This window comes from Bubalus kerabau, chromosome 15 (assembly GCF_029407905.1).
Source record: "Bubalus kerabau isolate K-KA32 ecotype Philippines breed swamp buffalo chromosome 15, PCC_UOA_SB_1v2, whole genome shotgun sequence".
Classification (NCBI taxonomy): Eukaryota; Metazoa; Chordata; class Mammalia; order Artiodactyla; family Bovidae; genus Bubalus; species Bubalus kerabau.
Genome location: NC_073638.1, coordinates 54,494,609 through 54,504,018, shown reverse-complemented (window position 1 = coordinate 54,504,018; position 9,410 = coordinate 54,494,609). Strand labels below are relative to the sequence as shown.

Here is a 9,410-nt window from a genome sequence, read left to right as displayed (position 1 = left end):
GCCCTTTTCATGGCTTGTCTGAATATTTCTCATCTTCTGTCATCCTCCAGGATCTACACAGTCTAGCTCAGCTCCTATCTGAAACCTTACCAGGGTATGAAACATTGGCTTACAGTCATCTGTCCTCTTTACTGAATGGACAGGGCTGAGTTGAACAATATCTGACTATATCCCATCTTCTATCATCCACAATTACAATCTCTCACAAGAACATCTGCTTCTGAAGATATCAGGTCCTAATCTTTGAAACCTGTGTTACCTTATGTGGAAACATGGCCTTTGCACAAATATGTAAAGACCTTGTTACAGGAAGATTATCTTGGATTATTAGGGTGGGCCCTAAATGCAATCACACAACACCTTCTTAGAAGGAGAAAGAAGGAGATATGATGACCCACAGTTGAGGAAGAGGCAATATGATTGTGGAGGCAGAGACTGGAGTGATGTGGCTGTAGGCAAGCTCTGATAGCCACCAGAAGCTAAAAGAGGCGAGGAATGGAGGGAGGCATGACTCTGCATTGACATCTTGATTTTGGCCCAGTTAAAATGATTTTGGGCTTTTAGACTCTAGAACTATGAGGGAATAAATTCTGCTATTTATTTTTTATAATTATATATGTAAATTATATATATAATTTTATATAAATAAAATAATTATTTTATTATAATAAGCCACTAAGTTTGTGGTAGTTTTTCACAGCAGCAATAGGAAATTAATATAACCCCACTGAGATTTAACCATACAAACTAGTAGAGTACTGAACTCTCTGCTGAACCATGGCATTTAGAGCTGGTCCTGCTCACATGAAGACATCAGAATTATGGGATAGAAGAGAACTAATGCTTCTGTAATTCTTGCTGTTGCTGGTTGGGTTCTTCAGAAGCAGATGCTCAGATGGAGTCTGGTGTGCTGGATATTTTTTAGAGTGAACACCTGTGAAGAGAAGGGAGGTTACTTTTTTGTAAATATTTATTTGGCTGCACTGGGTCTTAGTTGCAGCCATGTGGAATCTTTAGTTGTGGCATGCAGGCTCTTACTTGTGGCATGTGGGATCTTAGTTCCCTGATCAGGGATCGAACCTAGGCCCCCTGCCTTGGGAGTGCGGAATCTTAGCCACTGGACCACGAGGGAAGTCCCAAGAGGAGAGGATTAACATAGACCAGGAGCAAAACTGTAAATGTATTTTGTGCCTTGTCCATGTGAATATGAACTGTTTCTGATATTCTTCTCTGGTTGAAATAGAAAAAAAATCCATTTTGCAAGTCAGCAACTGCGTATCATGTACCTGAGGCCCTGTTAGTCTGTCCTGACAAAGAAATCACAACTTGCTCGTTCATAATTGCAACTATTGCTTGGTTGAGTTTGCTATGGTGTGCTATCATCCTCTAGGATCTATCTAGCATACGATTTAGTAGCTATAAATGAAGGTACTGCTTGGTTAAATTTATGAAGCTACTGTTATCCTCCAGGATTACATTATTTCTGATGAATTAAATGGAATATGATGTGGACCATCTCCCCTGCATCACTTAGATCTTTAAAACTGTCACTAATTTCCAGCCTCCTGCCCAGGGTATGATATTGTTTCTGATTTACGACTGGATAGGAGATAGTTTCAGAGACTTCTATTTGGTCCTTCCTTCTATGACAGCTCTTATCACACAGGCCAAAGACTCAATGTAGGGTTGTATCAGCTACCAAATATGTCAGCTTCAATCACACACTTGAATAATGGGAAAAATTATTGAGTATGGCAGCAAATCTAGTAGACCCACCGAGAAAAGAACCAGCTATTATTGGGTCTCCATTCTCAAGAGAGGAGCCATAATAATGCTTTGGATCTCTGGGTATAAATGTCAACTTGGACCCTATAATCAACTCTTTCCAAAATATTTTGGTGTTCTCATTTTCACAGTAGGGGTAGGACTGCGAGGGAAGTCATTACTATGTGTACTCGCCAGAATGTTACAGGGTTTTTTCCTTCCAGGGACATAGCCTCTTCTTCATTCAATGTGTTTTGGTCCAAGTGGCTCAGGATGATCAAATTTTAACTGGGGCCAGAACTTTCAATGACTCTTTCAAAGATCTTAAATTGTACCCACCTGGTTTCTAGTCACCTCTATAAGGTAGTGGTTAAGTACTGCCACCTGGTTTCTATTATTTTTGTGTTTTAACATGATCATTTCTATTCACTGTGCCTACTTCTGTAACAGTTTCTCCTACCACTAGTCCTAGTGTTCGGAGGAGAGCCACCACTGAATTTTTCAGTCATGGTGGTGCCCCTCTTAGCAGCACATTCATTGTAGCCTTGGTAAATGCTGTAAAGTTCCTCTGGAGCATAGTTATCTGTGAATCTTCTGGCCTTCCAGAGGGCAACCGCTTCCTGGAAACTTTTCATTCTTTCTTCCACCAACTGCATTGGCACTTGTGACTTTAAAAAAATTTTTTTTTAATTTTGATCCCTGGTCAGGGACTAAGATCCCATGTGGGATCAAACCTGTGCCACCTGCAGTAGAAGCATGGAGTCTTAACCACTGGACCACCAGGAAAGTCCCTACTCGTGACATTTTAACTTTTACTTAGTGAGAGCTATCAATTTTCCTAAGCTTCTAGGAACCATCCTCAGAGGAAGTTTGCTTATCTATTAAGTCAAACTCTCCTCTGTCTGGTCTTAGGTTTTGGTTCCCTAGATCAAGCCTCCTCAGAATCTAGACTCATGTACATCCGGCTCATGCTAATAAATGATGGCTAGACCCTGTAGTTCCTTTGCAGTTCCTTTGGTGAATAATCCTTTTCTTCCTTTAATAGGCTCAGCACATCTCCAGCTGGATTTGCTATGACTTTACGCCCAGTGTAGGCCTAGTGTGAAAGTGTTAGTCGCTCAGTCATGTCCAACTCTTAGGAATCCCATGGACAGAAGCCCACCAGGCTTCTTTGTCCATGGAATTCTCCAGGCAAGAATACTGGAGTGGGTTGCCAAGCCCTCCTCCAGGGGGTCTTCCAGATCTACGAATCAAAACCTGGATCTTTTGCGTTGCAGCCAGATTCTTGACAATCTGAGCCCCTGGGGACTAAGGCCTAGTAGCCAGGGGTATAGGTGGGGACAGTACCTGAGAAGGCACACTTTTTTGTTAAGGATCTGAGTTCTCTGCTTTACTTTCAAGCAACAAGGGTGTGCTACCTGTTAAAAGGAGAAGAGGAGTCCTGCTGCATGCTCAGAGGATTTAGAGGAGTCTAGAAGATCAAAATACACCCAGATGTCCTGTCCTAAGTGTCAGAGTCCCATTAACCTTGATATAACCTGCCTTGGTTAGTCATTTACCTTCTCTGGGACTTGCCTACTCTATTAAGACCCTGTACAGGTCTTCAGCCTTCTCTACCCTCCTTCTGCAGGAAATGAGAAACTCCTTGTTAGCTTTCACACTTGGCTTTCATTGCTTGTTAATCACCTGCAGCTTTTTTTTTTTCCTAATTTTTTTCTAGAATATGCATGGATTTTTTCCCAATAATCACTCAATCCCATTATCCTTGTGGTTACTATTTCTCCTGTTTCTCTCAAATGCTTATGACATCGTACTGAGGACTTCCCCAGTGGTCCAGTGGTTAAGACTTCACCTTCCAATGCAGGGCATTCAGGGTCCATCTCTGGTCAGGGAATCAAGATCCCACATGCTGCGTGATGAGTCCCAAAAGAAAAAAATGAAGACATCTCACCAGTTAGTCTAGTGCATTCCTCTCCATGGGCATATCACCCTAATTTGTCACCAATAAGAACCGAACCACCACCTTTCCACCCATTGCCAGTGATGCGATCCTCATTGCCAACGAGGTGGTTAGTGATCTAGTTTTAAAATCTCATCTTACCACCTGCTTTTTTGGACTACCAGTTTCCACTGGTTAGTCCTCCAGGTGCTGATGCTGATATCTGTAGAAGGAAGGCTTGCAGAAATTTTATTCAGGATCCGTATCTGTGAAAAGGAGGGACAGGAAGAAAAACTGGGCAGAGCGAAAAGCTTAGATGCCATGCAGGTCTGACAAAGCTTCAGCCAACCATGGGATCTCTGGAACATTTCTAACCCATAAGAACTGTCCCGAGGTGGGCCAAAGTGGCCAAAATTTTATATCCCTGTTTCACTCCTTCACTGAGAATCAGGTGCCCCTGCAAGACAAGACCTTGGGTAAGGTAAGTCTCTAGAAAGCTGAGGCAAAACCTGAGTAAACGGACAGAAGTTGTCTTAGAGCAGCACTCTGAGCATTTGGGGCAACAAATCGTCCTTGAAGTGAGATCTGGGGCAGCATATCTATAACATTAAATTAGGTTACAGGGCAATTTATTCCCCAGGGCATTAATGAAGGGAGTAGATCAATCAGCCAGCAATTAATGGAGCCAATCATCTTGGTGTGATGTCAATGAGGAAGACAGCCTAACAGAGAAATCAAGGAAAAAATACAAAGAGAGCCATGATAAAACCACTGTTAACCCAGAGTGACATAGCACATATTGAAGGCTGTGTCATCTGAGAAGTGACATCAGAGGCTTCACACTATGGAGGAAACAGACTTCACTAAATTAGTGCAGCCAAACCCTTAAATGAATGAATAAGCAAACATCAACAAAAGCCTCAGAGAGGAGAGAAGGGAATTAGGATCCAAAGTGGCTGCAATATATTACCTAAAATGTCCAGTTTTCGACAAAAATTATGAGACATACAAAGGAAACAAGCAGGTGTGGCCCATACGCTGTTTTGTTTTAAAAGGAGGCAACAGAGACTGCCTATGAGGAGATATTGATGTCAGACTGAACAAAGATTTCAAAGCAGCCATTATGTTTCATACATTCAATGGTCAGCATTCAAAGTTCAAAGAACTTAAAGAAACATGTTTAAAGCAAAGGCAGATAAACTGACAATGTCTCATCAAATTGAAAATGTTAACAAAGAGATAAGTGAATAAGTGTAAGTGAAGTTGCTCAGTCCTGTCCGACTCTTTGCAACCCCATGGACTGTAGCCTACCAGGCTCCTCTGTCCATGGGATTTTCCAGGCAATAGTACTGGAGTGGATTGCCATTTCCTTCTCCAGCAGATCTTCCCCACCCAGGGATCGAACCCGGGTCTCCCGCATTGTAGACAGATGCTTTACCATCTGAGCCACCAGAGAAGTCCTAACAAAGAGATAGAAATTATTAAAAAGTAACCAAATGGAAATTCTGGAGTTGAGAATTACAAATAAGTAAAATTAAAAATTCAATAGAGTGGCTCAACAGTAGATTTAAATTGGCAGAAGAAATAGTAAACTTAAAGATAAAATGATAGAGATTATGCAAATTAAAGAACAGAGAGAAAGAAGAATAAGGAAAAATGAACAGAGCTTGTGAGATGCTATTAAGTACACCAACATGTGTGTAAAAGAAGTACCAGATAAGAGGAAAGAGAGAAAGAAGCAGAAAAAATACTTGAAGATACCTGGCTGAAAACATCCCAAATTTGATGAAAACCACTGATACACACATCCACACCTACCAAGCAGGAGATGTGAGTTCAGTCCCTGGGTTGGGAAGATCCCCTGGAAAAGGAAGTGGCAACCCACTTCAGTGTCTTGTCTGGGAAATCCCATGGACAGTGAAGCCTGGTGGGCTACAGTCCAAGGGGATCGCAAAAGAGTTGGACACAACTTAGCAACTAAACAAAAACAACAACACATCCAATAGTTTAATGAAGTTCAAGTAGGATAAAAACAAAGAGATGCACACTCAGATGTATTATAGAAAAAAATGCTGAAAGACAAAGAAAAATTTGAAAGCAGAAAACACAAGCAACTTGTACAAGAAAGCCCCAGTAAAATTAACAATTGATTCCTTGTAAGAAATAGTGGAAGCCAGAAGGCAGTGGGAGGATATATTAAAAGTGCTGAAAGTGAAAAATTGCATCCAGCAAAGCTTTCAAAAATGGTGAAAAAAACACTCCCAGATCAATAAAAGCTGAGGGAATTTTTTTTTTGTTAATTTTTTGCCAGCAGACCCACTTTGCAGGAAATGCTAAAGGGATTCTTCAGCCTGAAAGCAACTCACCCAAGATGGTAATTCAAATCCACATGAAAAAACAAAGAGGCTGGTAAGGGTAATTATGTTATTTTTATAATTGTAAAAGATGAACAAATACCTTATTTCTTCTCTTTCATTCTATTAATTGATTTTAAAAGCAACTGTATAAAGCAATATGTACCCTTTTTGAAAATGACATTAAAAGCTAAAACAACAACATTAAGAAAAAGAAAACACAACACACAGAGTAGAGGCCCACAATGCTTCCTTTCACTCTTGTGAGTCTCCAAGTACTATTCTTAATTACATTTGTTTTTATTTTTCTTCATATATCTTTAAATGGGTCCTGACTCTGTAAGGGCAGGAAGTGTCATTTAGCATAGTTCAGTGAGTACTGCAATAAATGAAGGTAGTCTGAATCTACCACAGCAGGGAAAGAACATTTTGAATAGGAGAGTGGTTACATGTGGACTCGGGAAAGTTAGCCAACCTCTATTGTAATCACCTGTGGAATCTAGACAGGAGGTAGATACCCTGGAGCCAGCTCGGATTCCATCAATGTTATTGGATTATTATTTTTTTAAATCCCACGAGCTAAGAAATCTTTCTATCCTGAGAGCAATCTGTCTGCTTTAGTTCCTGATAAAATTCTCTGTGAAGTCCAGACAAGAACAATGGCACTGGCCCTAGGCCTCTGGGGGTATTTAACAGCCGGGGCCATGATTTTTGGGTGGTGTCAGCAACTACCCACTTATCTGCAGCACAAGCACAGGACCTTGTAGGCAGGCTCATGATGTGAATGAGTGAATAAAACATCAAAGGGAGAGAATTCAAGGCCAGAAGCAGAATCTTCAGGAGAAACTTTTATAATAGAAATACTTCAGCCTACACCAGAGGACATCAGAAGATTTAATAATCATCATCTTCAGGTTTTTATAGCCTGGGATCAGCGGTGCTGGTAAATGTGTAACCAGTCTAAGAAAAAAAGAAAGCCATTGCTGATTTCAATGGTATAAGTCCTCCTACAATGGCCAATTTCAATCTACTAACATGCACACCATAGCTTTGAGAGCAAGTTCACTTTTCCAGCATCATAAAGTATTTCAACACTGGAACACACCCGTGCAGTCATTTTATTTTTCTTTTCTTATACTTCCCCAAACTCTCTCACGACTTTGCCCTTTGCATTCCATGATCTCTTTAGCATCTAGCCTTTTCCCAGTGCTCAACTTTCCATGTCTTTTAAGGCTCATTTCAGGAATCACCTCCTTTGAAAGAAGACATGTTTTCAGACTTCCCTTATGGTCCACTGGCTAAAACTCCATGCTCCTAATGCAAGGATCCTGGGTTCGATCTCTGGTCAGGGAAGTAACTAGATCCCACATGCTGCCACTAAAAGTTTCCAGGTGCTGCACCTAAGACCCAGCTCAGCCAAATAAACAAATGTTAAAAAGAAAAAGAGAAAAAAGATGCATTTTGATGACCTTGACGACCTCGGCTGGATTAGGTGCCTCTCTTTGCATCCCTACAGTCCCCTGCTCTTCCCCGAGTCACTGCACTCATCCCATCTCTATTGCTTTGTCTGCTTGCCTCTGTTTCCTGACCCTCCTCCATACCCACCATGTAGTCCTTATGGGAGCTGCCTATTACATTATACCTTCCCTTTAGTGAGTCCAGGGGGCAGGTGTACAACCGAAGTTAGATGAATCTGAGTCTGGCCATAGGAGTTTTTGAACTGGAACTGCAGAATTAAGACTGTAAATTATGAGATGGGGATTTAAGCCATCATGGCAGAGGCTAATCTGAGAAAAGAAGTCCAAATGCAAAATAAATGGAAATGGATGGACAGATATGTGATAAATTAATTATAGCAAATGTTAACTACTGTAAAATTTAAGTGATAGTATATATATGTACAAATTTTTCAACTTTTCTGTATATTGAATTTTTAATAACAAATTATTGAAGGAGGGGGTAAGAAATAGACAAGGGTCACAGAGTGAGAGAATTCTGGGGAGATTCCACGCTCTGGGTTCAGCTGTCTGAAGGGTGTGCCTGATTTCTCGCTCTGCTGATCATGATTACCTAGAAAAAATTTTCCCCTTTTTGCTATGCTAGGTCAAATTGTAATTCTGTCTCTTGCAATCAAGAAGGTGCTGACTAAAAGAATGTATAATGTAGTAGAATGCAACTTTTTTCAAGCCTACCTTCTCTGTTAAGCTTTAAACTCTGAGAGGGGCCTTCCCTGGTGGTCGAGTGGTTAAGAAGCTGCCTGACAATACAGGAGACACAAGTTCGAGCTGTGGTTCGGGAAAATTACACACGCTGTGGGGCGCTAAGTCCTCATGCTGCAACTACCGAGCCTATGTGCTGCAACTAGTGAAGCCCTGTTTCCTAGAGCCCCTGCTCTGCAACAAGAGGAGCCACCGCAGGGAGAAGCCCACGCACCTCAGTGAAGAGGAGCCTCCGCTTGCGGCAACTAGAGAAAGCCCAAGAACAGCAACGAAGACCCAGCCCAGGCAAGAATAAATTAATAAATAAATAAATTTTAAAAAATAAAATCTAAACTCTGAGTGGTCAGGGATCCTGCATTATCTATATATATATTTTGTCATTCCATGTTCTCCCAAAACAGGCAATTTAACAGAGTGGTAAAAAGCATGGGTTTAGCAGTCAGACAGGCCTAGATATATATAGTCTAGATCTGCCGTCTTACTGTGGGATTGTATACAGCTACTTAACTTAAATCTTTCTCATACTCAGTTTCCTCATCTGTAAAATGGAGATTATTTGCTGAATAGAATGTGGGAATAAAATAGGTAATGTATGGAGAGCATTCAGCCAAATGTCTAGCCTGCAAAAAGTGCTTGATAAATGTTAGCAATACTTACTGTTATCAGGCGATTCATATGACCTCACATTCTCTTATTCTCTGTCCTCAGTTTTTTTAATTATTAAATTTTCTCCATTCTGAATTGCCACTGGTTATAAACCACATTATAGATTTAATAGCAACTCATCATAAAAATAAGGAAATAATAACATAAAATATATGGTAAGGCAGTATAGTTTGACGGTTTAAAATGTGAGTGCTAGAGACAGATTACCTCTATTTTAATGATCTTCAATAAATCACTTAACTTTCCTAGGATCGGTTTCTTCATTCAGAAACTGTAACTGTTCAATAAATGTTAATATTCTTATTAATATACTCATTGATTATAACATAGTGGTTTTTCAAATTTTCAAGAGAGAAGAATGGCTAGAGTTCAAAAGGCACTATACCGAGAGGCAAGAACTCCAGATATCTGTTGATTTTCTTACTTGCGTCTTTCAGCTGAGTAATGACCAACACACTGAATCGTTAC

At 40.5% G+C, this 9,410-nt stretch overlaps 2 long non-coding RNA genes across 2 annotated transcripts; one reads left to right on the top strand and one right to left on the bottom strand.

The window, feature by feature from the left end:
* Positions 1-658: 658 nt before the first annotated feature.
* Positions 659-6,478, bottom strand: LOC129629204 (uncharacterized). Its single transcript, XR_008703089.1, has 3 exons — positions 6,161-6,478; positions 3,866-3,969; positions 659-934 (listed from the first exon to the last, which is right to left on the bottom strand). It is a non-coding gene; the product is annotated as an uncharacterized LOC129629204 (long non-coding RNA).
* Positions 4,050-9,169, top strand: LOC129629205 (uncharacterized). The gene is made up of 3 exons (XR_008703090.1): positions 4,050-4,184; positions 6,015-6,112; positions 8,441-9,169. It is a non-coding gene; the product is annotated as an uncharacterized LOC129629205 (long non-coding RNA).
* Positions 9,170-9,410: the final 241 nt, after the last annotated feature.